The sequence below is a fragment of the Hibiscus syriacus genome, unplaced genomic scaffold (assembly GCF_006381635.1).
Source record: "Hibiscus syriacus cultivar Baekdansim isolate YM2019G1 unplaced genomic scaffold, ASM638163v2 tig00000218_pilon, whole genome shotgun sequence".
NCBI lineage: Eukaryota > Viridiplantae > Streptophyta > Magnoliopsida > Malvales > Malvaceae > Hibiscus > Hibiscus syriacus.
Window position 1 is genome coordinate 612,915 of NW_024061774.1, and position 25,820 is coordinate 638,734.

The 25,820-nt window shown below is 36.9% G+C and overlaps 3 pseudogenes; 1 reads left to right on the forward strand and 2 right to left on the reverse strand.

Annotated features, from left to right (window-relative positions):
* Window positions 1–2,797: 2,797 nt before the first annotated feature.
* LOC120144831 lies at window positions 2,798–9,416 on the reverse strand (annotated as a pseudogene).
* Window positions 9,417–9,840: 424 nt separating this feature from the next.
* On the reverse strand, window positions 9,841–21,156 carry LOC120144912 (annotated as a pseudogene).
* Window positions 21,157–23,307: 2,151 nt separating this feature from the next.
* LOC120152707 lies at window positions 23,308–25,456 on the forward strand (annotated as a pseudogene).
* Window positions 25,457–25,820: the final 364 nt, after the last annotated feature.

Consider the following 25,820-nt stretch of genomic DNA (forward strand, 5'->3'; position numbering starts at 1 on the left):
GCTGGTTTTTGATGAAATAGCTTCTCGAACGGTGATACACCATGCAAGACCCTTGTAGGCAGTCTGTTAATTAAATGAACTGCAGTACAACTGCATACGCCCAAATTTGATAGCATCGACGCTTGAGCTAGCAACACAGGCTAGTTCTATCACATGACGATGCTTGCGTTCCACCACTCCATTCTGCTCAAGTGTGTGGACATGTGAGCCTGTTGCAACACCTGCTTTCAACAAGCACTCGACAGCCTTCGATATTCACCTCCCCAATCGCTCTGAACAGCCTTGATGGGCAAACCAAACTGCACCTTAACCATCTGGAACATCTCAAATGCACTAATTGCTTGAGCTTTGTCTTTGAGCAGGTAAAGCCATGAGTGCCTGGTACATGCATCAACAAAGGTGACATAGTACTTGTAACCAGTCGAAGTAATATGTGAAGGTCCCCAGAGGTCTGTGAAAACTAACTGAAAAGGAGCATCATATACTGTTGGTAGAGCATGAAACGGCAATTTATGGCTCTTTCCCATTTGGCATGCAACACGTTTTATTAACACTTGAAGGAAGAATTACATTTATTTCTTTAAACTTTCACTAAGCTATCATGCGAAGGATGTCCCAAACGCTGATGCCACAAGTCATACACAGCTGTAGTCAGTTGTGTTGAGTAATTCTCTGCCTTGGAATTATCTTCAGGTGTTGAGTTAACTACAAAAGAGTATAAGCCACCATCTTCCTTTCCTCGAAGTAATATTGAACCGGTTTTCTCATCCCGTACACAGTACTCCTGCGCATGAAATTCAAGGAAACGTTGTCCCTAGCAAGCTTCGACACCGACAGCAGATTCTTGGTATTCTTGGAACATGCAACAGATCGGTTAACAACAGTACACGCGACAATGTAAATAGAGAAGATCTACCAACAGCTTGTACATCTAAAGCACCACCATCACCAACTAGTAATTTACCTGGATTATGAAAGTCCACTGTCTGTGAGATATTTGTGCCATCAGAGGTGACATGATGTGTGCACCGAATCCATCACCCAGTGTTCACGATCAACCTGTGACTTGAACTGATGAGCACCAGATTTTTGACTGGTATTGCAATCATATGAATTATCCTTGGCAGCATAGTAAGTATTTCCTGACTCCTCCTTTGAATAATTGTTGTTGTTGGCTGTAACACCAGGGAAGTCTTCATCAAACCGATGCCAACGTCGACTAAATGACCATTTTTGCCACATAATTGAATTGCAATCGAGACCGACCCCGACCTCGACCAGTCGATCGACCACGTGAGTACATTTGACGAGACACAGTGTTGCGATCAGACTGATCCACAGTCTTACTTGACATTTGCCCTTGAACCATATTGCACTCATAGGAAGGACTCAAAGCGGATCACAAAACCCTGCTAATTGAGTCTCCGCATCCATCATAGTGTAATAGCGTCAAGAGACACCGATTCACGCATGGTTGTTATGACAGCCACAAAAGGTTGGTACTCACAGGTAATCCCTTTAAAATGCTCGCAACATGCACTGCATGTGACACAACACTGCCACACGATGCCAATGCATCGCACACTTCTTTAACGCAAGTAAGATAAACTCGCATAGACTCGTCTCCTTTCTTAAGAGACTGAAGCTTGTAGTGCAAGCTAATGACCGCCGTTGTGGATCTGTTCGAGAAAAACTGAAGCACCGTGCTCCACACAGCAGAGGCTGTTTCAGCACGACAACTGAGGTAACAACTGTGGACTGATTGTTGACAGAAGCCAGGACGCAAGAGCACTGTCCTGAGCTATATATTCTTCATATAACTCGTTCATACCTCCTCACCAGAATCACTAACCACCGTTTGGGACAGAGCAGTCATGGAGCCAGTGAGAAGTCGTTCAAGTCTATGGCTGCGAACGGTGAGAAGCACCTGTTGCTTCCAACAGAAAACAACTGTGGACTGATTGTTGACAGAAGCCAGGACGCAAGAGCACTGTCCTGAGCTATATATTCTTCATATAACTCGTTCAATACCTCCTCACCAGAATCACTAACCACCGTTTGTGACAGAGCAGTCATGGAGCCAGTGAGAAGTCGTTCAAGTCTATGGCTGCGAACGGTGAGAAGCACCTGTTGCTTCCACAACAGAAAATTTGATTCATCCAATACGACATTGACTCTTTTATTCGAGAAAGCCTTAGCATTCCTCGAAACCCCCTCCATTGAAGAAGCAAGCTGATCAACGCTCATTATGAGAATTCTTGTCAAGCAGCGGAAATAGAAGCAAGTCGTCCGGATCGTCCAGCGAAAGATACCATGTTGAGATTTCCAGAGAAATGAAGTAATACAGAAAATGTATCTCTCTCTTTTTTATTTTTCAGTTAGATCTATATATATATGCATCTATTAGCTGAGCTGGCTTAACAGCCTTAACCGACTCTTAACAACTTGCTAACAGCCCTTAACCAACTAACCAACTCACACCTATATTCACACACAATCACACTCATGCATTACAATTATTCCAATATTACAAGACACAAGAGAATATAATGTTTACAAAATGATAAAATAATTTTGGAGAAATACAATGTATTGGGATAAATTTTTAATAATAAAAAAAAAACAAATGCTGTAAAGAATTAAACAGCCTTAAAGGAAACTGTACATTTGTCTTCTAAAACCACCCACAATGATCTTGATATAACAATGCGTTCCCTTGAGATTTCCTTCAAGTTTGAACAAAAATAAATAAATGAAAATCAATTCTAAAACAGACCCAAACCCCCAAAATCTCTTCTTCTTTCATATATCAACTCCTTTTTGCCAATTGGAAGGACCTCTTCAAGAACAGATTGGCATCTCTATCATTCCTGTGGCACAAAACCCTAAGTATTGTATTAGGATCCCCTTTATCCCACCTTATTGTTGGTGGTATAGGTAGCTTCTGACCTGACCCAATCGCATCTATCCCATTGCTTTCACTGGTGAGAGCACTCAAATCTTCAGCTAATTGTTCTGTGGTTTGACCCATTAACATTACCACCCCTTCAACAGGCTCAGCTTCCCTCTGCACCACATCGTCGGGTATCAACCCTTCACCACAAGTACAAAACACCATTTTTAAGCTCTCGAAATCTTCCTCAATCATCTGATGGTCCGACCTCTCGAAAAACCTAGAGTGTCCTCCGGCTAGTAAAACCAGAAGAAAGGCTTCGAAACATGCTTTCATCACTTCTTTCATCGCCAACGCTTGAGCACGGTCGGTAAGTATTGCGGTGAGAAGCGTGAGATTCTGCTTGAGGACCCTGAGCAAAGGTGTGATCCTCGCGTTGACGACTTCGCCGACGTAAAGGCTGTCGTAGAAAAGCGTCTTCGAGTCGAGGAAAACGAGACGGTAGGCGGCAACTTCCGATATGTGATCGCAAGCCGATTGAATGGCTACGTTGACGTGTTCGAAGTACGATTTCGAAGGACCGTGGTGCTTGCGAGTGTCGGTCAAATGGTTCGGTTTTGTCGTCGAGACTCGTGGTGAAAGGGTGAGGGTTTTGTCGAGGGATTGAAGGTGGAAGCTTAGGTAGTGTAAGGTATTGAGACGGACATAAAGGCGTTGCGTTCCACGGCTTGTTGAGGGGCGAGTATGGTGTTTCTCGGTGGTAATGAGTTGGTGCATGTCTTGTATTCCAACACTACAAGGATTGGCCATTCTCCATATTTTGAAGAACTTTGAGTCTCGGCTACATCTTGTTAGAGGAGGGAGTGAAGGGACGTAGCTTTGCTTTGACCCTGAAACCAATGTCACCAAAAATTGAAATATATTCGACCAAACTTAAATAAACATTATTATTATACTTAGATATGACAAGGAATCGGTTCAGATTTTTGGCCCACCTTATAATATTGTTAGTTGAGTTTTTTCATTTTAAAATTGAATTTAATTCTACCCAATCACACCTTAAAAAACCCAGTTCAATCCAAATCTAAATTTTCCCAAAAAAAAACTATCCGATCAGATCAAATGGATTAGAATTCGTCAAATTCGAATAAAATTATCATCCTTAATTATTAGGTGCATAAACTCCACCTAGAAACCACTAACCTACCTAGAAATAATCAATTAACATCAAATTATGATTCAAATGCACGAACTAAGCGACTTTAGTGGTAAATGAATTATTGTAATTCTTTGAAGTTTCGGGTTCGAGCATCAAAAATGCCAAGGGGTTAAGCATTCACAATTGACTGAGAATGTTCTTTAAACATATATTATCTTGTATTTATCTCATATTAATAAAAAAAAAGTTTACCACTAAGGGACAAAAAATGAATTTGTATGAAACATAAGTAGTGTATTCTTACCACATGATGCAACGAAAGTAGTGTATTCTTGGAAGATTTGCTCTAAACCTTGAGCTAAATCAGAAATCAAATCATCAGTGATGCCTATTGGAATGTCAAAGAAATCTTTCACCATTTGATTGACCGATCTAGTCAGCTCCTCACATGATTGTGCATATGGTTCAGATTTGGACTTTGGGTTCCATGTCTGCTACATTAATTTTGTAACCAATTAATAAGTCTGAATCATAGATTGTTTTATTTTTCATATGTCAATTTATGGTTTTGATCCCTCTACCATACTCAAGTTTGAGATATAATCCATATATTTTAATTTGACATGATTTATTCCCTCTATTTTTATAACACCATTAGTTAATCCAAATAATTAATTCTTAACTATCTCAATTAAATTGTTTACGGAAATTTATCTTAAAAGCACACATTCCAACACAAAAGAATCACGTCAGAATGACAAGTTAGATGGGTGTTTTTAAGAAGAAAAAAAATCCACAACAGCATGATAATCGAAATAGTTAACAGTTGGATTAACTAATATAGAGTATTAAATTATATCAAATTAAGTCATAAAGACTAAATATTAAATTTGAGCATAGGAGAGGGACAAAATTAGAATTTGACATTTTTAAGGCATAATGCTAAATTTAGCCCAACGTTTATCAAAATGATCGTGTTGGCCCCTATTCTTCTTTGGAGGATTTTGACTTAACATTTCATTTTAGGACAAAAAGATCCTTATATAACTAAAATGCCATAGGAAAAAAAGAATAGAGACCAAATTAATTATTCTAGCAAATATTAGGTCCTTTTGTCCTAAAGATGGGTCAAAATCCACCCCGAAAAAAAAAACAGAGTGAAAATGATCATTTGGAGCTAACATTAACAATATGCATTTTTAAAGGAAAATAGAGAACAAAGATTTGACTTACTTCAGTTTCTTTGACTCTAGGTATCAGCTCTTTCTCTTTCTTTGTTCTTTCATCAATCCATTGTCTCAGCAGCCTCAATATAATGGAATCAACTTCATAGGGAACCATTTCTCTAACAATTCCTTTGCCTCCGTCATCACACTCCACAGAATCCTCAACCACCATTTGCACCAAAACATTTTCTAGCTTTGCAGCCCTTTCAATGACCTCAACTATCTCACCGTTGAGCACTATTGTCTCAGATAAATACTGCTTCAACACTGCTCCATAGCTTTGGTGCAATGTCACGGCGGCAACACCGGCTGCAATGGGGTGCCATTTTTTCAGTATGGGACTAAATAATTCCCTTTCTTTTGCAGCCAAATCCTCGGTTTGTTTAGCCAATTGAAGTAGAGCTTCATTTGGTCCTCTATTTTCTTCTGTATGTTTCACGTTTTCATTTTCTATCATCTACAATGAAAGAAGGAGTCAGAAATAAAGCAAGCAATGAGTTTCACAGGATAGAGATAATGTATGATTTACTCACCTTTGCAAAAGCGTTTTGTACAGAGAATCGAATGTATGTATCTACGCGATCACCGTTTAAATCCACGAGCATTTTGTCCACTTCCATCATCTTGAGATCTTCATTTAAAATCTTTGCTGAAAACAATGCCATAGGCACGAGATTCTCGATTTCATCAGCATTTGCTTTGTTGAAATACTCATGGTAGTGAAGCAACCTCTTTTCAACCCAATTCTCCACCGAAACCAACACACAAGACAACAGTTTCACATAAGTTGTGTCTTTGTCTGCTTTTCTGGCATCGATTTCGACCTCAGTCAACATCGTATATGCAGCTGAAAGAAGATCGGGCTCGGCTTGATTCGTCACGACGTATTTCTGAAAAAGCACCCAAGTGAAACAAGCATTGTGGATTGCCCTATTGATGCCTAGAATGGACCATGTCTTTTTGATCAACTCTAGCAACTCATCGACCTCATCGAGGACCAACGTCTCGTCCTTGGTGTCGAATATGGCTTGAAGGAGAGAAATGTATATGTGAATGTTGAAAGGGTACCCATCGGCCCAATGGCACACATCGGTCGGGGTATTGTTGGTGCTTCCACAAGCTAAAGAAGCAACCGTGTTGCACAATGTTCTTGTGATCTCAGAGTTCTTGCTTGTGTCGATCGGATTCGACTCGCTAGCTCGGATCGTGTCAATTAATTGCATTACTAAATGGTTGGATTTGTCCAAGGGGATTGATGAGAGGAGACCTACTTCCAGGACCTTGAGTTGACGCCTTTGCCAAATATGGTACTCCTGGGTGTCATTGAATTCAGATGGCTTTGAATGCCGAAGAAGCTCAAGTGGAAGGATGATTGTCTCTGGTCTCCTACCCATCTATTGAAATCAATATGGACTTAGCCACAATGATATCGTATTTTTACATCAAAATTAAACAATATTGCACTAAAATAACATTCATTATATATGCAATTACGATAAACGCAACCGAAACACGGTCGTAACAGCAATTTAAATCTCTAATCTGTATATAAACACCAAAAATCATGCATGCAATGCTTATTATTGTACGTACTTGGCCAACTAGGGTTCTGGTGAGAGTCTTTCTAAGCCTACTATCACTCTGTTCCGTCACTCTCATTTGTTGCTTCATAATCTCAGCCGATGTCAATGGCCGTCTCGTCTTCGACGATTGCAATGTCGAAAACCCTATCCCACCTCCGAGGCTAAAACCAGAAATGGAAGCACTACGTCCATGATGAGTAGCGGGCGATGACTGTCTCGATCCGCCACCGCCACCACCATTGCTAAAATCCATAGAATTCATTGACCCCCTCCTGCAATGTGTTTTTCATTGCCTTCAACCCCAAGGAACGTTTAATCTTACTTGTAGAGATAGACGTCGAAGCCCCATTATTCGCCCGACTGCGAGGTGATCCCGGCGATCCTCCGTCTACATTATCATGCGATGAGTAAAATGTTAAAGCATTCCGTCCTCCGAAGCCTGGCAACAAACGACAAGTCATAAATAATATTTCATAGGCCGTTTCGCGAATGTCGTCGTCATCGAGACCTTCGAGTTTACCGAAAGGCCAAGCAAGGTCGACATTAGGGTTGATGGTGGAGGCCGTGGTGGTAGGGCCATGGAGGAACTCCCGCCGTGGTGGTGCATGAATGAAAGGGATCAGGTAATGAGGAAGGGGACTCGGTAACAAGCGAAGAATTAGAATTTTTGTTGGTTATCAATGACCACATTTTTGGGTTAAGGAAAGAGAGAAAAAATTAGAAATAAAATAAAAAAGACATGGCTTGTTTGTTGAGTTTGCCAATGTTGTATTTGCCCTGAAAACGAGCAAAGATTGGCTATTAATCTCACTTAAGATAGCAATTTTTAATTTACTTTTTATAATCTCTATTTCGCCTTTTAGCATTAAAAAAATGGGATATAAATTTTATTAAAGAAGTCAAATTCAGTTTTTCTCTCTCTCTTTTTTATGCTTAAATTTAAAATTTAATCTTTACAATCAATATAATTTGTTTCATTTATTGTCATGAGGCATAATTTAATCCTTTTAAAAATATGAATTCTTGAGTTAAGTGCTTGATCCGTAATTTTTCATGGATTGACATCATAGATCAACATTCTTGGCCCAACATGTACCATATTCATTATTTTCTATTTTAAACTAGATTTTTCTTTCTCAATTCTAAAAATATTTCACTATAACATTTTAAATTCTTAATTTCTTAATTTATTTTACTCTTCTATCATAAATTCCTATTTTTTAAAATTAATTTTACCCTAACATTCTAAATTATTAACTGTAACCCTGCTAAATGGACGGAGGTATCTCATCTAAAACTATCCCTATGATCTTAGCATTGATCTAATAGTGGGAAAGTCTCATCAGCTTCCATATTTGTACAGACAAAAGTGGAATATCATTAGGGGCATTAGCGGTTCACTCTTTATTGTTCAAACGAAAAGTCGCACTTCATCTTACTGGTTAGCATCCCAACAGGAGCATATCTCGAGGCAAATCACATTGACTTGCGGAGTGATTCATATTCATCTCAACGCTCTCAACAACATAGGGACCATGGTGGTTCACCCTGTATACTTTAGAGGGAAAATTATAAAATTTAATACAATTTTCCCTACCCGACGGGGGTCGGGGGCTCCGATCAAGAAGCTTCTCTCGTTGTATGGACAAAGATGTCTCTCATGAGGCATCTACAAGCGTCTTTAGCATCTATCTAGTGGTGGGGGAATCGTGTGGATCTCTACGAATCATTTAGATGTTTTCAAATAGAGGGATTAATGGATACTAGGATCAGCAGTTCTCCCAAGTAACTACATAATCCACCCTTTTTTATTTGAACAGAAAGCTTACTTTCAATGTCACAGTTTTCAATGCTTTAATTTCAATTTATCTTTGGAGGGATCTGCTACACGGTCTCTACTGGCTTATCTCAATGCTTTTCTGATTTGGACGAAGAGTTGCGTATACTTACAGTTTCAAATCCATAAAAATGTGCTCATTACAATAACTTACTAGGCTTGCATGCGCTTATCTCGCAATCCTCTAGGTTGGTGCCTTCCTTATCATCTCCCCATCACGATACTTGCATATTGATTTTACATGTTTTCATCTGCGTCTCTTATTGATTCTTACCTTATTCTAGTTGCCTAATTGGTGCTCCATAAAGTTCAAGAGTAGCATTTTTCACTTGTACTCTTGATTTTGCTTTGAACACAAAATTTCACCAAATATAATTCATTCCAAAATCTAAAGGAAATTTCGAAGGACATACTTTGCTGATATGCTCTAATAATCAGACATCATAATATACATGGACCATAATTGTAATCTTGATCAGGCTGAAAAAACTAACAGCTTCGGCTGTTTAGTGTTGCAGCACCTGTACGGCAACTCAAAAACTCAGCTGAGCAAACACCAACAGAACAACCCCCACCATGAAGCTCCGTTCAGCCATGTTAACGCTTGACTTCACCTTAAGAATCTGTAGAAACAAATACAGGGGGGAAATGATTATGCTACCACTGCGTTTTTTGCTACCATTACTAAGTGATCAACCCAAGTGGCCCATAGCTCCATTGCTATCAGTAAATATTCTTGGTACATCTTAACCCCTACTGTCATAAATTTAAAAATCAAGCATAATCATCTATCACCAAATTTTTATATGATATAAATATCAATAAAGTGCTCAAAACACGCAGACAAACAAAAGGATATAAACTAATATTAGCTTAAACAATAGCCCAATAAGACAAGTAGTGGCGCAGCAAGAAAACAAATATAAAGCAGCCGAATTTAGAACTACAATCAATAACAAAACCAAAGAAAGGCATCTATCATGCCTCAAAGCGACTTATTATGACTAGAAAATTTGATATTTCAAACTACTGGGATTTAAGCAACCCAACCGGTCCCATGGAAATTTGAGATACAACTTGAGCCTCTCTTGTTGCTCTGAGAACAATGAACCATCAGAACCACACGAGCAGATATAGTGTTATCAGTACAAAGAGGCATTGATCAAGTTGTCTATCAAATGACTGAATGACTTATGTGCTTGTCGACCCTGAGCAACACCATAACCGGCTTGTCCACCATGAGAACCATTTGCCTGAACGCCCCCATAATTTCCAGAACCTTGTGATGAATCAGACCTCCACAATGCATTTCCATAACCCGAATTTCTATTTGCATCACCGTATACACTTCCCATGTAGCCACCATTCCCTTGCATATCTCCACCACCTGAACCAGAATTATTATTTGGAGTACCACCAGTTCGACCTCCAAGAGCACCGCCCTGCATTCATATAAGATCCATCATTTCCGCCGTACCCACCATATCTATAACTTTGACTCCCATACCCAGCATCTCCAGTGGGAGATGACTAGTAGCCGCTGAACCTGGACCACCATTACCAGCACCTGCAGTTGGTTACCCCAAGGAGAAGGATTTCCATAACACATGGTACCGTAACCAGAAGGGTTTTAAGTACCCCGTGAACTTCTTGGGGCACCAGCAGGATTACTTGCATAACCAGAATTGGGGTTCCCATACGCTGCACTTGCAGGGACACCATAAGCAGCAGCTGCACCACTGTAATTCCCATAACCATCATAACCAACAGCATTATTAGAAAGACCATAACTATAGCTAGGTGCATCATATCCTAATGTACCACCATAAAGTGGAAAACCAGCTCCGATACTATGGACATGCATGTACCTGTTAGAGTCCATACGAATATCATAAGAACCGACATTCCCACCAGAAGCATCAGACCCCTGGTAACCACCACCAACTCATTGTCCGGCTAACCCCACCAGGATTAGCATCTTTAGGAAGTGTCTGCTTCACTTCAACTTGCTTGCCTTTCAAATCATTAAAACTTTAGTGCAAAACCCTATCAACTACATCTTCACTGTCAAATTAAATAAAACCAAATCCACGAGGCCGCTGAGTGTTCTGATCATACATGATTACAACATCACTTACATGACCGATCTTCTTGGTTCTTACATTTCGACCACCACTTCTAGAAGTTCTACCCTGATTAACATTCTCAGATCTAGCTGAAGTTTGATGCTCTTCTTTTTGATAATGTTGCGAAATATAGCTATCGGATAGAGCAAAATTGCAACTGATAATTTGAGAAAATAAAAAATGAAGAAAAAGAAGATACAAATTTTACGTGGAAAACCCCCAAATAATATAGGGTAAAAACCACGGGCAACGATAGAAGAATTTCACTATGAGAAAATAGGAATTACAACTTCTCTTAATTTAACAAGGAGAAAACAATGATAATTCTCTCTTGATAAAAAGGAGAAAACAACTCTCAAGAAACTCTAAATTCTCTAGTATTGGAAAAAAGCTAGAATGATTTGCGATAGTTTAGAAGTTAAATGGGTTAGGGTATTTATAGTTGAAGCTTAAGGACTAATCTTGTAAATACCTTAAAGTATATGGATTAAATGTGCAATTTTACCATCCCATATTTTCAACAATTTCGGTGCTAGATTTTTACACCGAAAAACCATCGAAATTTTTTGCCAAGTTGGTCATTTGCCATTGACTTTTCAACAATCTCTCACTTGAAGATTTGATTGGAACAATCATATTTTCACCATTATTTCTACCTTGTACCTTCATGTTGCTTACGTCTCTGACAGGCCACAAGAGGAACGACACCAAGTAAATTTATCATTGATCGCATTCGTCATGAAATCTGCTATGTTGTCTTGGTATGGATCTTCTGCATATTTATCGTCTCTTCTTCCACATTTTCACGAATGAAATGGTACTGAAATCGTATGTGTTTTTTCCTTGAATGAAATGAGGATTCCTGGCTAGATACAAGGCGATTTGACTGTCACAAAACATAGAGACATACTCTTGATTGTGCCCAAGCTCCTCTAATAGCATCTTCAACCAAACTGATTCTTTACTAGTTTGTGTAGCTGCTACATTATGCCTCTGTTGTGGATATAGCCACACTGACTGCAATTTTGAAACCCAACTTACAGCTCCACCAACAACTTTGAACACATGTCCTGTAGTAGATTTGCTTTTATCCAATCCCATGTATAATCAGAATCGATATTCCATTGATAAGTAAGTTTGATCCTCCGTAACATAATGCAACATTTGAGGTCCCTTTGATGTATCTCAGAATCCTCTTTACTGTATTCCAATGCTCTTTGCCTAGATTCTTCATGTATCGACTAATCATTCCCACTGCTTGTGCAATGCCTAGTCTTGTGCATATCATATCGAACATTAAACTTCCCACTGCGATGCATACGACACTCGAGACATCTCAATCCTCTCTTTTTCACTGCTAGGACTCATACTGGAGGATAATTTGAAGTTAATAGGAAGAGGGGTAAAAATTAGTTACAATCTTGTATGTTGAATCGTGACAAGATCTTCTTCAAGTAATTCTTTTATGAAAGCCAAATCTTCCTATTACTTCTGTCTTGGTGAATTTGCATCCCCAGAATCTTGTTTGTTGATCCCAAGTCCTTCATTTCAAATTCCCTAGCCAGTTGTGCCTTCAATTCTTTAATATGATCTTTGTTGGGTCCTACAACCAACATGTCATCCATATACAATAGCAATATAACAAAATTATTGTCACTAAACCTCTTGAAATAAGCACAAGGGTCTGTATTAAGTCTGTTGTATCCAAGGCACATAATGAAGGAATCAAATCTCTTATACCAAAACTTCGGCACCTGCTTTAGACCGTACAAAGATTTGTTCAACCAGCAAACCAAGTTCTTCTTTTCTTTTTCTTCAAAAACGGCTGGATGTAGATCTCTTCTTCAAGATTTCCATGAAGAAAAGTTGTTTTAACATCTAGTTACTCTAGATGTAAGTTCAATGTAGCACACATTGCCAAAACTACTCGAACTGTTGTTAGTCGAACCACAGGAGAAAAGATTTCATTGAAATCAATACCTTCTTTTTGAGCATATCCTTTGACCACCAGTATTGTACAATACCTCTCAACTTGATCGTCGCCATTTCACTTGATTTTGAAGACTCATTTGTTCCAATTGGCTTCTTTCCTTGTGGTAGCGGCACAAGGTCCCATGTATTATTTTTATGAAGGGCTTCAATTTCTTCTTGCATCGCCATCATCCATAGTGAAGCATCTGAGCTGTTTATTGCCTCATGAGATGTTGATGACTTACCGTTCTCTGTTAAAAGGCAGTATGCAATATTTCTTTCTATAACATAATCTGAGTGCCAATTGGGACATCTTCTTACACGATCTAATTGACGAGTTGTTGGAGCTTCAGAACTCTCTGGTTCTTGTTCATCATGTGTTGGTTCTGCTTCAGAAGAATCTCCTTGTTCAAACTCATTTTCCACATATATATGTGTAGTCTTTGACTTTTCAACGCTACTATCTTCTTCTTTTCTTTGTAGTTTATCCTCTACAAAGATAACATTCATGATGATGATCACTTTGCGAGCAATGGGATCGCACACGCAATACCCCTTTACACCATTAGTATACCCCAAGAATTTGCATTTCTTGGATTTTAGATCAAACTTTGAAATTTCTTGAGTTGTACATTACGTACACTAACCAAATACATGAGGTTTGAATAATCAGCTGGTTTACCAGTCCACATCTCCATTGGTGTCGTCAGCTCTATTATAGTTGATGGAGCTCGATTCACCAAATAACAGGCGGTATTGACTGTTTCTGCCCAAAATGATTTTTCTAGGCCTGCAGCCCTCAACATTGCTCTTGTTCTTTCTAACAAGGTTTTGTTCATCCGCTCTTCCACTCCATTTTGTTGAGGAGTGTTTGCCACTGTGAACTGTCTTTTGATGCCTTCTTTCCTGTAAAAGTCATCAAATTCTTCACTTGTGTATTCTCCTTCATTATCTGTTCTGAAACACTTGATCTTATTTCTAGAATCAAGTTCCACTCACGCTTTGAAGTTTTTGAAAGTTGAAAACATGTCCGACTTCTTCTTAATAGGATACACCCAACATCTCTCGGATTAGTCATCAATAAATGAGACAAAATATTTTGCTCCGCCTAGGGATGTAACTAGTGCTTGCCATACGTCAAAATGAACCAATTCTATAACACTTTTGCCTCTAGAATTTGACGTGTTGAATTTCAACCGGTGTTGCTTACTTGTTATGCAATGCTCACACAAAGTAAGTGATACATTTGTTAAGCCCTGGAAGTAGTTTTTTCTCCACAAGGACTTTCATTCCTTGTTCTGACATGTGTCTAAGTTTCTAATGTCATGGCATTGCAGAATCTGATCTACATGAAACAACAGAGGCTTCTACTTCTAGCAAAGTCTCTCCCTTCAGCCTGTACAAGTTTGTTGCTATCTTTTTGCCTTTCATCAGCACAAATGCTCCATGGAACACCTTCATGATTTCTTTTCGTGTTTCAATCTTGCTTGCATTATTATCCAACAATCCATATGATAATAAATTTTTTCAGGCCTTTCATGTGTCGTACATCTCGAAACAACTTTAATTGTTCCATCATACATCTTCAATTTGATAGTTCCAACGCCAACGATCTCTAAGGCATAATCATTGCAACTATACACAGATCCTCCTGAGACAGATTCATAATGATGGAACAATTCTCTTCTTGAGGTCATGTGATATGTTGTTCTTAAATCAATGATACATATATCTGCAAATCTCTTTATGCCTTCTACGGTGGTTGACGCTTCACAACATAGAGCATCTCCATCATCTGAAGTGTTTGAGGTATTTCCTTGTGGATTGGAGCTTTTGCCTATACTCCAACAATCTTTCTTCAAGTGACCCTTCTTTCCACAGTTGTAACACTTTAAATTCTTTTTTCTTCCCAACTTTGATCTACCATGTTTGTTACTATTGCTTTGGCCACGTTCTGTTGATCTCCCTCTCATCGTTGTCAACGCTTCTGCTTGTTTCAGATTTACTAGTCTGTCTTCCTTTTTCTTGCGTCGATTTTCTTATTGTATAACAATAGATGCAACGTCATCGAAGACTATACTGGTGACATTACTGTTTGTCAAGTTGATGATAAGCTGATCATACGAATCAGGTAGACATTGAAGTAGAAGTTCAACACGTTCTTGTTATCATATTGTACATCTTAAGGATGTAAGCTGAGAAAATAAAGTGTTCAGTGTGTTTAAGTGCTCCGTCACTGAAGTAGATTCTAGCATCCGGAGAGTGTACAATTTTCTCTTAAGGAAAATTTTATTGTGCAACGATGTGGCCTCGTACAGTTTGGTGAGATGATCTCATATCTCCTTAGTTGTCTTCTTCTTCTCGATGCTTGACAATACTTTATCTGCTAATGCTAGATAAAAGTTTACCATAGTATTCCCGTCCATTTCTATCCATTTGTTGTTATCTGTGAAATCTACTGGGCCTTTCACTGATAGCTGCTAGACATCCGTCTTTCCTCAGGATGACCTTTATCTTCAATTTCCATAATGAGAAATTTCTCTCATTGAACTTTTCAATATCAAATTTCATTGCCATAGTTTCTAATACGGATAGCTCTCACTATTTCACTATCATGAATAGTTTTCTGGAACCTTCAAAGAATTGGTAATACATTTTTCTTTCTTATGTTGGAGGATCCACCTTTTGATGGCAACCACAAAGACAATAAGTAGATATTACATACTTTAATCTGGCTCTGATACCAATTGTTATGGAATACAACTATCGGATAGAACAAAATCGCAACTGATAATTTGAGAAAATAAAAATAAAGATAAAGAAGACACAAATTTTAGGTGGAAAACCCCTAAATAATATAGAGTAAAAACCACGGGCAACGGTAGAAGAATTTCACTATGAGAAAATAGGAATTACAACTTCTCTCAATCTAACAAGGAGAACACAATGATAATTCTCTCTTGATAAAAAAGAGAAAATAACTCTCAAGAAAACTCTCTAAATTCTCTAGTATTGGGAGAAAACTATAATGATTTGGGATAATTTTAAAGCTAAATGGGTTAGGGTATTTATAGTTGAAGCTTAAGGATTAATCTTATAAATACCTTAAAGTATAGGGACTAAATGTATAATTTTATCATCTTATATTTTCAACAATTTCGGTGCCAACTTTTTGCATCGAAAAACCACCGAAAGTTTTGTTCAAAGTTTTGGCCAAATTGGCCACTTGCCATTGACTTTTCAACAGATAATGCTCTCTTAACTAAAATTTGCAATATATTGATGATATTGTTATTGTTATGGTTATCAAATGGTGATTTTGCATAAAATTCCTTTGACTCTAAAAAGTATTTTTTTTGTTTGTTTTTGTTTTCTTTTTCCTAAAATATTTTTTATTTTCAATTTTCAAAAAATTAAAAAAAGGTATGTTTGATTAATATAAACAAAAAAATATTTTTAGAAATAAAAATAATAAAAATGTTCGTATCTAATTTCTTAAAACAATTAACAAATAATTATTAAATAATTAAATAAAAATATAGTTATGAAAAAATTCATAAAAGTTCAATATGAGTTATGCAAATATAAAACAATAAAGTTGATAGTAAATTTTATAAAAAAAATATTTGAGTTTATATAAGATCATAATGTTAATGTATATTGAGTACCACTCTAAAATTCTTGTGTCGATTTTTTTCTCTTACAAAAGCTTCCATTAAACTTTTAATTATCAACTACCTCCCACTTGACTATTCGTTTGATTCACTCAACAAAAATATCTATCGAAAAAGAACACCAAGTTAATGAGGCATTGATCTTGCTCAACTTAGAAAAGAATACGTAAAAAAAAATTTGACTTCTAATCAAAAGTTGAGTGACTAAAATATAATTTATTTATAGTTTAATGATTAAAATATAAATTTATCTAAAACAGTTCATTTATTTGAGATTTAACTACACAATGAAACTAATGTATAATCGATTAACCGAGTGACTGGGTTGTGACTTTTTGAAATACAATGACCCCATTGTAAAATTTCAAAGAATATTGTGACTTTTTGTGTAGTTTATGCTTTTATACTAGTTTTGTGTTTTGTTATTCAATTGGGTTAAAATACATTTTGGTAATTGAACTTAGCTCCAAGTTTCAATTGATTCCTATATTTTTTAGTCTAATTAGGTATCTTAACTTGGTTTTTGGTTCAAATCTGTTCTGAACTCAACTTTTTGGTTAATTCAGTATTTTTTGGTAAAAAAAAAGAGATTATTATCATGTGCCTCATTAAAAAAAACCCTAATTCTAGTAGGAGGAAAAAAAGTACACGGCGTAATAATATTACATCATAAACACGAGACAAAGCTAACGAAATCAAAACAACCAGAAGAGCATAGGAACCACCTATCTATGCCTATTATCATCCCGTAATGAATCCTGAGCAAAATTTGGTGGATAATTCAGCCATCGAATATCCAAACTAACATTTGCAGAGTGTCTGGCCAAACAATCAGCCACGCAGTTCCCTTGACGACATATGTGTTGAAAACGGACCTCCCATTGCCGATTAATCATAGCAGAATTGGTGTCGTAGTGAATGCATCAGCTTGTTAACTCTGATCTAACCCGGATATATTTTCTTTTATTTTCACACACCCCCCCCCCCCATATAATTCGACTTATTTGTCAGGAGTTAACTATAATAATTCAATTTCTCTTATCAATCTACCTTGTAAGTTTTTATTATACTATTTTTTTTTTCCTTCAGTATTTTATGGATGTAAACCACCGAATTTATCATTAGTTCAAACTGCAGAAATCATACCAAAACCAACATCAGCAATAGTGATATTAAAGGTTACACAAACTTAAAAGAGTATAAGATGAAAGAAAAATAGCACTTAACAATAATTTAAGACTCAAAATACCGAACGAACCAGCTTACCTCAGTGGTTAAAAGAATCGTTGTTGCATACTCCTTTACCACTGAGGTCGCTCGGTTCTTGCATATTTTTGAACGGTTAAAATATATATAATTTAAACTATTTTATTTTAAATTTTAAATGAGTGATTGTAGTTAAATAGAAATAATTAAAATATTATTTTAAAATTTAAATATTAAAAAAGATTGATAATATATTTTTTCTTAATAAAATATCTTATATATAAAATATTATTAATGAATTATCTCAAAATGTTTTCATATTTTTATTGTATATAGTTTAAGTTATATTTTATATATTATATTAATAAGTGTAGATATAATTTAATTATATTTTTAATTTACAATATAATGTCTAAAATGAAGATTTTATCTTTCCATCAAAATCTCTTTTTAACATTAATCTCAAACAATTAAATTTTAAATTACACCTTTAGAAAGTCACTTTAAAAAGTTATTTTCTACAACACTTTTAAAAATCATTTTTTAAAAATAATGTCGAACCGACTCTTAATCTCTACTATGTGCTCTACAATTATAATTCTTCCTTAGTTGCTCCTCTTTAAACCTTGATTTGGTTTTAGACTTCTTAGCAGGTAGTTCTATAAAATTCTCAATTAATGCTATGGAGGGGTCACATCCTATAGCATCTTAATATGATCTGGCACGAGAATCGAAAGATTAAAGAGTCACATGAGATAATCGGAGTGGCTAACCTCAAAATTTTTTCGATGATTCAACCTCCATCAAAATATCAATTGTGAAAATCATACATTAAACCATAAGTAATTAAGTTATAAAAGTGGGAGCTCCCAATACATTTCAAAACAACAAGTATCAAATAATTCAAAAATATTTCAAGTAATTATGACAACTTCCAAGTGTTGTTCTTTTGGAGAGATTACATTTTTTCATCCACGACACTTTTTCACTTGTCACTTTTTAAATTTTGTATTACTTCTTGGTAAGTGATAGAAATATCATCATCAACAACTGGAAGAGTATAACAGATAAATATATCTTTAAAGATGAAAGCACTTAACTTAAGATTAGCAATAGACATTGAACAAAATAACTCTTAAATGATTTTGAGAATTGGTCACTTGTAGCAACTACAGATTCATAACAAATTTTAGGGTGGACACATAATAACGACAATTTCTTGTGGGATGGAGACAAATAAAATTTCAGGGTGGGCATCACTAGGGGTGTTCATTGTTTGGCTAAAACCGAATTAACCGACATAACCGAAATTTCGGTCGGTTAATTTTGAGTTCGATCGGTTAACGGTTAATATTTTTTCTCAAACTTCGATTTAAATTAATTCGATTCAAAATCGGTTAATTAACCGAATTAACTGAATTTATTAAATACTTAATATATATATATATACATATATATTATTTAGCTTTAGGGGTGTTTAGACTCGATTTTAATCGAATTATCCGAATAAACTAAAAATATTAAATATTTAATATTAATATATATATTTATACATTTCAGTTAATTCAATTAACCGATCAATTAACCGAACTTAATTCGGTTATATTAAATGTTTTTGAAAAAAATTCGGTTCGGTTAACGGTTAAAGGGAAAATATCAATTAATGAAATTTGGGTAATTCAGTTTGGTCGCTTAAGCGAATTACCTGTTTGAATACCCCTAGACACCATCACTAAAATAAATAACTATTAAAAAGAAAATTGGATTTAAAGGTGGATCCACCCACCCTAAACTCCACCTACATCCACCAGTGGTCACTTGAACCCAACCTCCAATGTTCCAAGACTGTAGCTTCATCATAGACAACAACAATAAATACACAGTAGAATGCCATGTGTGAAAACTATAAAGATCACACAACGGTTTCTCCCTTTGCTGAGTGTTGACTTCAGATTTCTTTAAGTTAGACAAAGTCTTCGATAATATCCTCTTTGTTGCCTTCAAAACGAAACCCAATTCCTTTCCCCAACTCTATAGCTTTTCTAGATTCATCGATCAAAATGTCCCTTCTACTCAATATGTCTGATTCCATGAGCGATGTCTTAGAAATTTCAAGTTTGTCAACTCCTTGACCTTTAAACTTGTCATTTTAATCTCGTGATTTCTCCATTCCCCCCCCCCCTCCAATTTGATAAAACCTTGTCTTGATTTTTTAGCATGGAGTCATATTTTTTTTGGTCTGGGACGATGTTCTTGAACCTCAAAGAAGGGAACTCATTGTTAGAGTAGGTGCATTTGATGGAATCGAGACTCTAGATTCCACCAAAGGGGGTTGGCCGTTGTTAGTCATATAGTGCTGGCAACTCGAGAACTGTCGATATTCTCAGAAACTAGCAAGGTATTGTCTCTAATCTTTTTGGAAGATTTTGTTTGAAGCCCATCGTTTGGAAGCCCACCTGAACACGGGATAAGTCTTCAGCGAGATCCAAGTCCACGTCATCTATGTGGGGCGAGTTGTTGTAAAGGCCCACCTCAATTGAAGCTTCATCTCCCTTAAGCGAGAGGGTTGAATCGGTTTTTTGGCCCAATACTCCAAGCGGGTTAATTTATTGGGATAATAGGCCAGCCCAATTTTTATTTTGAGAAATACAGTAAATGCTACAGTGCACATAGAACTCGAGGTGACGAGTTCCCTCAGATATTATTATTAAATGGTCATTGAGTAGTGGACTCCACGTGAGCCATTATTTTATTGTCATTAATATGACTCGTCACGTAGAAAAAATTATTTTTTAAAATTACAAAATAAAGTTTTAAATTTTAAATTTAAAAAAAGAGAAGGAACTCATCACGTCGAGGTGACGAGTTCCTTCAAATTAAAAAAAAAAAACTAGCCGTTTTGTAGCCATTGGTGAATGGGCATATACAACGTCACTTAGGGAACAGTCACTTGGAACTCGTCACCTATCATAATTTTAAAAATACTAGCCGTTTATAGCCATTGAGGATAAGGTTATAAATAAGGGTTTTGGGTTTTAGTTTTTTCACCAAACCCTAAATTCAAAAAAAATTGTAAAAAAAAAACCTACGTTGTGTGAAAATCTCAAAAAATGGAAAACCGAGAAGAAATGTTGCGTCTGGATAACATTCATGTTTAGATGAATGGAATATTCATAACCGCGGGATGACATACGGAGAGCGCATCAGTTGATGCTAATATATCTGGAGTAATTCAGTATATTTTCGGTCATATATGTACGTGGCTTCAAGTTGTACCGGTTGTTGATTGAGGCTCTATCGAATGTTTGTGGCTCGAGACACACACGTTCCATTTCCGTGGTGAAGCGACGATTACATTGGAAGACGTCGCTTACCAACTTGGTGTTCCTGTGAATGGAGCCCCGTGGTGAGGTAGAATATTTACAACCCCGCGATGTTGGTTTACCAAGTTTTGGGAAAAGATGCCACCATCTGACGTCATCGACGACTATCAGGTACGGATAACGTGGTTGTAGTCTGAATTCCAAGTTACGGCCGGCTCAACCGAGAACGAGGATATTTTTTTGTCCCGATTATATATTCTCTAACTGATCGGAGGGGTATTATTACCGATAAATCTAGTAATTTGGCACACACTCAGTATCTACAAGTTTTGGAAGACTTCGTTGTGTGTCGTAATACCAGTTGGGGCTCAACGATTTTAGCCTTTCTGTACCGGGAGTTTTGCAAGGCTGTAATTGCCCAACCGGGTTGAAAAGCAATGTAGCAGGCTGTCTGATACTGCTACAGTTCTGGGCTTGGTATCGATTCTCGTTTTTATACCAATTACAACAGCCCTAGTCTTGTTTTCGCTGGCTACAAGGTAATTGTTTAACTTCATTTATTTAACTTTTTTTTTAATTTCGTTAATTTAATTATTTTTTTATTTTTAAATATTTTAGATGTCGTCATAAAATATCTGAGATGAAGTTGGCGGGTGCCACTGTACGATATATACGGATGAAGATCGACATCGTCGGTCGATATGCAATATGACATACGATTTTTTATTATTTTTTAGAATTTTTAACTTTATATAACTAACTTTGATATTTAATATTTACAGTTTATTGGCTTCCGTATGTTGACAAGGAGATCAACCAGTTATTGTCAGAGAGATTTTTTTGAGGAGTCCCACTAATAGTGTTGTGACGCCATTATTACATTATGTGATTGTTGAGTGGCACGCTGCTGATAGAGTGATGTGACAGCTTGCGTCGCATCAGCCGATTTTACGCAAATCGTTGAAATGGACGCGCTTCATAGAATTGATACGTGTGGGAAACAAAACGAAAATTGGCCGGTGAAGCACGCTTACTACATCGAGATATGGAATCAGCGTCAACTATCGCTTCCCCCGAGTTACGACATTACACCGCTAGACCTAGATTTTAATCATTCTCCCTATCTCTGAAATTATGAAGCAAATGAGAAATCATATCTCACGACACCGCAAGAAAGGGTAGAATGGGAACATTATCAGGCCACATGCTCCAAGTCCAAAAAGAAAGCATCGTTGTCTTCTTCTTCCACTTCGACATTTGAAGCTGAAGATTACTATTATGCATCTCAGGCTAGTTTGGGTTTCTATCCTCCATTTCATACTTCAAACGAGACTTGACCGCTTTGGTTGGAGGTTCATGGGATGCATCGCAATACATTCAAGCATCTTCGACAGAACATGCGATTGCAGGTGAGTGGGATTATATCGTATATGGTCAACAAAGTAGCAGCCAAGTCGAATCAGTTATGACAATGATGGCGTCAAATACCATAAGCCCATCACCGTATTTCGAAGATGGATCGCAGAGTGTGTTAAGTACACTACTCGGCAAGATGAAGACAACGATGATCAAGGCCTACAACTCTGGTGTACTCGACGAGCCCAACGACATTATCAATCGACCACTCCTCGACATCATTAAGAAGTTATAAAAATATAAATAATTTTTCTATGTAACTTTCATGTAAACATTTATTTTTGTAATTATTTATTTACTTTGTATTTATAAAATATAAATAAATTCATTTTTCATTTAATGTATTATTTTTTTAAATTTTATCTGGGTGAACTTGTTAGCTTGAGACGATGAGTTATAAGTGACCATTCCCATCTATCCGTTAACCAACTGCTACAAAAAGTCTATTTTTTTAATTCGACGTGATGAGTTGCTTCTATTTTTTAAATTTAAAAATCTTAATTTTATTTATTATTTTAAAAAATAATTTTTTAATAAACTCATCATGACGAGGTGATAAGTCATATTAATGACAATAAAATAATAGTTCACATGAGATCCATTACTCGATGACTATTTAAAAATAATATATGAAGAAACTCGTCGTCTCGAGATAACAAATTCTATGTGCACTCTAATATTTACCGTATTTTCTTAAATAATTATTGGGCCGGCCTAATAACCCTACTTTTATACATTTTTTTTTGATAAGTACTACTTTTTATACATTGAAGATGCTTTTAAACGAGAAAATAAAAACTTTGTGATCCGCTGAATATTTTATTATATCTTGTATCAGCATTTGGCAGTACATCTGTACATGTAGAATATAGAAACTTGGTCAGCTTCACCTCACTGGTGCTTTCTACTCCACCGTCCCTTGAAAAAATGTTTGAAGTATCTATTAACTTCAGCCTTGGATGAAACTCATCTCAATATAAACAAGTCACAATTTATCAGATATCTTGTATAAACCCAAAAGAGGAGAGAGAGAAATGACAAGCAAGAATGTGGAGTTGGATTCGGTGTGGCTGATCCTGGCAGCGGTGGTGGGAGCTTATGTTTTCCTATTTGGTTTTCTTAAGAAAATAAATGAATGGTACTATGTTTTTCGGTTGGGGAAGAAGAAGCATCTCTCTCTCCCTCCCGGAGATATGGGTTGGCCTTTCGTTGGGAATATGATCTCCTTTCTCAGAGCTTTCAGATCCAAAGACCCTGATTCCTTCATCAACAACCTTGTTCATAGGTCTTCTTCTCTCTCTTTTGTCTCCACTAACCTTGAGCAAATATGATTTTGCAAGAATTGTAGTTTTTCTTTTTAATTTCACTTGACAGGTATGGTCGAACTGGGATCTACAAGACGAGTTTGTTCGGGAATCCAAGCGTCATAGTCTGTGGTCCGGAACTTTCCAGGAAGATTTTGTTGGACGACGAGCGATTCGAAGCCGGTTATCCTTCGTCTTTGATGAAATTACTCGGGACAAAGTCATTACTCGGTGCTGCAAATTCAGAGCACAGGCGTTTGCGTAAGTTATTAGTTGCGCCGATCAATGGCCATGAAGCGCTCTCCATGTATATCGGATATATTGAGGACATCGTGAAGTCTTCATTGGAAGAGTGTGCTAATTACACCTCCCCAATTGAATTTCTAACCGAGTGGAAAAAGATCAGTTTCAATGTCATCACGAAGATTTTCCTTGGCTCTGCCGATTCCGTTTCCGAGTCAATGACCGAGCACTATGGACTTTTGTTACAAGGAGCATTTTCGCCGCTGCCCTTTGATGTTCCCGGCTTTATGTTCCATCGAGCCCTCAAGGTAAAATTTCCGTTGCATCATTAATCTCATGTCACGTTTGTAAGTTTGATTTTTATTCCATCAGGCAAGAAAGATATTGCTGAATTTCATTCAACCTCACCTGGATGAAAGAAGATACAAAAACGGCGATGATCAGAACATCGAAAATGGCATTATCGACCAACTCTTGGAAGCTAAAGACGGTGATGGTGAAAAGCTCGAAAACGAACTGATTGTTAATTTACTATTTGGGTTCTTGTTAGCGGGTCATGAAACAGCTGCACATGTTGGGGTGTGGCTGACCATTTTACCTTCACGATCATCCCGAAATCCTACAAGCTGTCAAGGAAGAACAAGAGGAGATTGTAAAGAGGAGACCATCCTCACAAAAGGGCTTAACTCTCAACGAAATCAGACAGATGGAATATCTATCAAAGGTATGTTTTGTCATCAATATTTTTTCCGAGTATAGTCGAGTCACCCTCATTGTAAATTCTAGGCCATCGACGAGACATTGCGGTTGTGTGGTATCCCGTTGGCAATTTTCCGAAAGGCTAAAAAACGATGTTGAAGTCGATGGTTATATCATACCCAAAGGATGGAAAGTTTTGGTTTGGAACAGAGGCATTCACAAGGATTCCGAAATTTATTCGAACCCGAATGAATTCCTTCCTTCAAGATGGGATGTAAGTAGCAAAACACATGACACTAATCTTATTAAGAGTTGGAAAACAGTGATTTAACCCACAAAAGCTGTCATTGTTTCACATTGAAAGCAGAATCATACACCAAAAGCAGGGTCTTTTATGCCTTTTGGAGCAGGAAGTAGGACTTGTCCCGGTGCTGATCTAGCCAAAATCGAGATGTGTATCTTCATTCACTACTTTCTCCTTAACTACAGGTAGTTCACCTATGAGAATGAATGAATATGATTGAGGTTTCATAAACCAGAACTCAATTTGCAATATGTTGTGCAGATTTGAACGGATTAATCCCAAGAGTCCAGTTAAATTTCCTTCGGTAAGTCCAATAGACAATTGTGTTGCGAGGATCACAAAGCTTCCGTGATCATCAAACATGACTGTCATCATATCATGAAAACAAATATAGTTACTTTCTCTATTTGTGTATCAATTCTGCTGTAGCCTAAAGCTATTGGACAATGTGCAGACTTTCTACTTATAATAAGCTGATTATTGGTCATGGCATATATCATAGATGGATCCAGAAGCGATTTTCTTCTTGGAAATTTTACATTCTAATATAATTTAAATATTTTCTTTGTATTTTCATTGATAATACATTTTCGTACCTTACAATTTTATAAGTTCGTCACCTAACATAAAATCTTACATCCGTTCCTGATCTAGACCCTAATTATACTTTGAATTCATCAAAACCAGCAACTTAAAAGCGATAACGTTCATATCTGGAGACCAGGTTTGGTCAATGAATCAGAGAATTAGTTGCAGTTACGCCTGATGGGAGAAATACGGACGGTACCAGTGGCGGTGATGTGGTCAATCTTGACGAATAATTTCCAGAGCTTCCATGGACGTTTAGTTTTGTTGT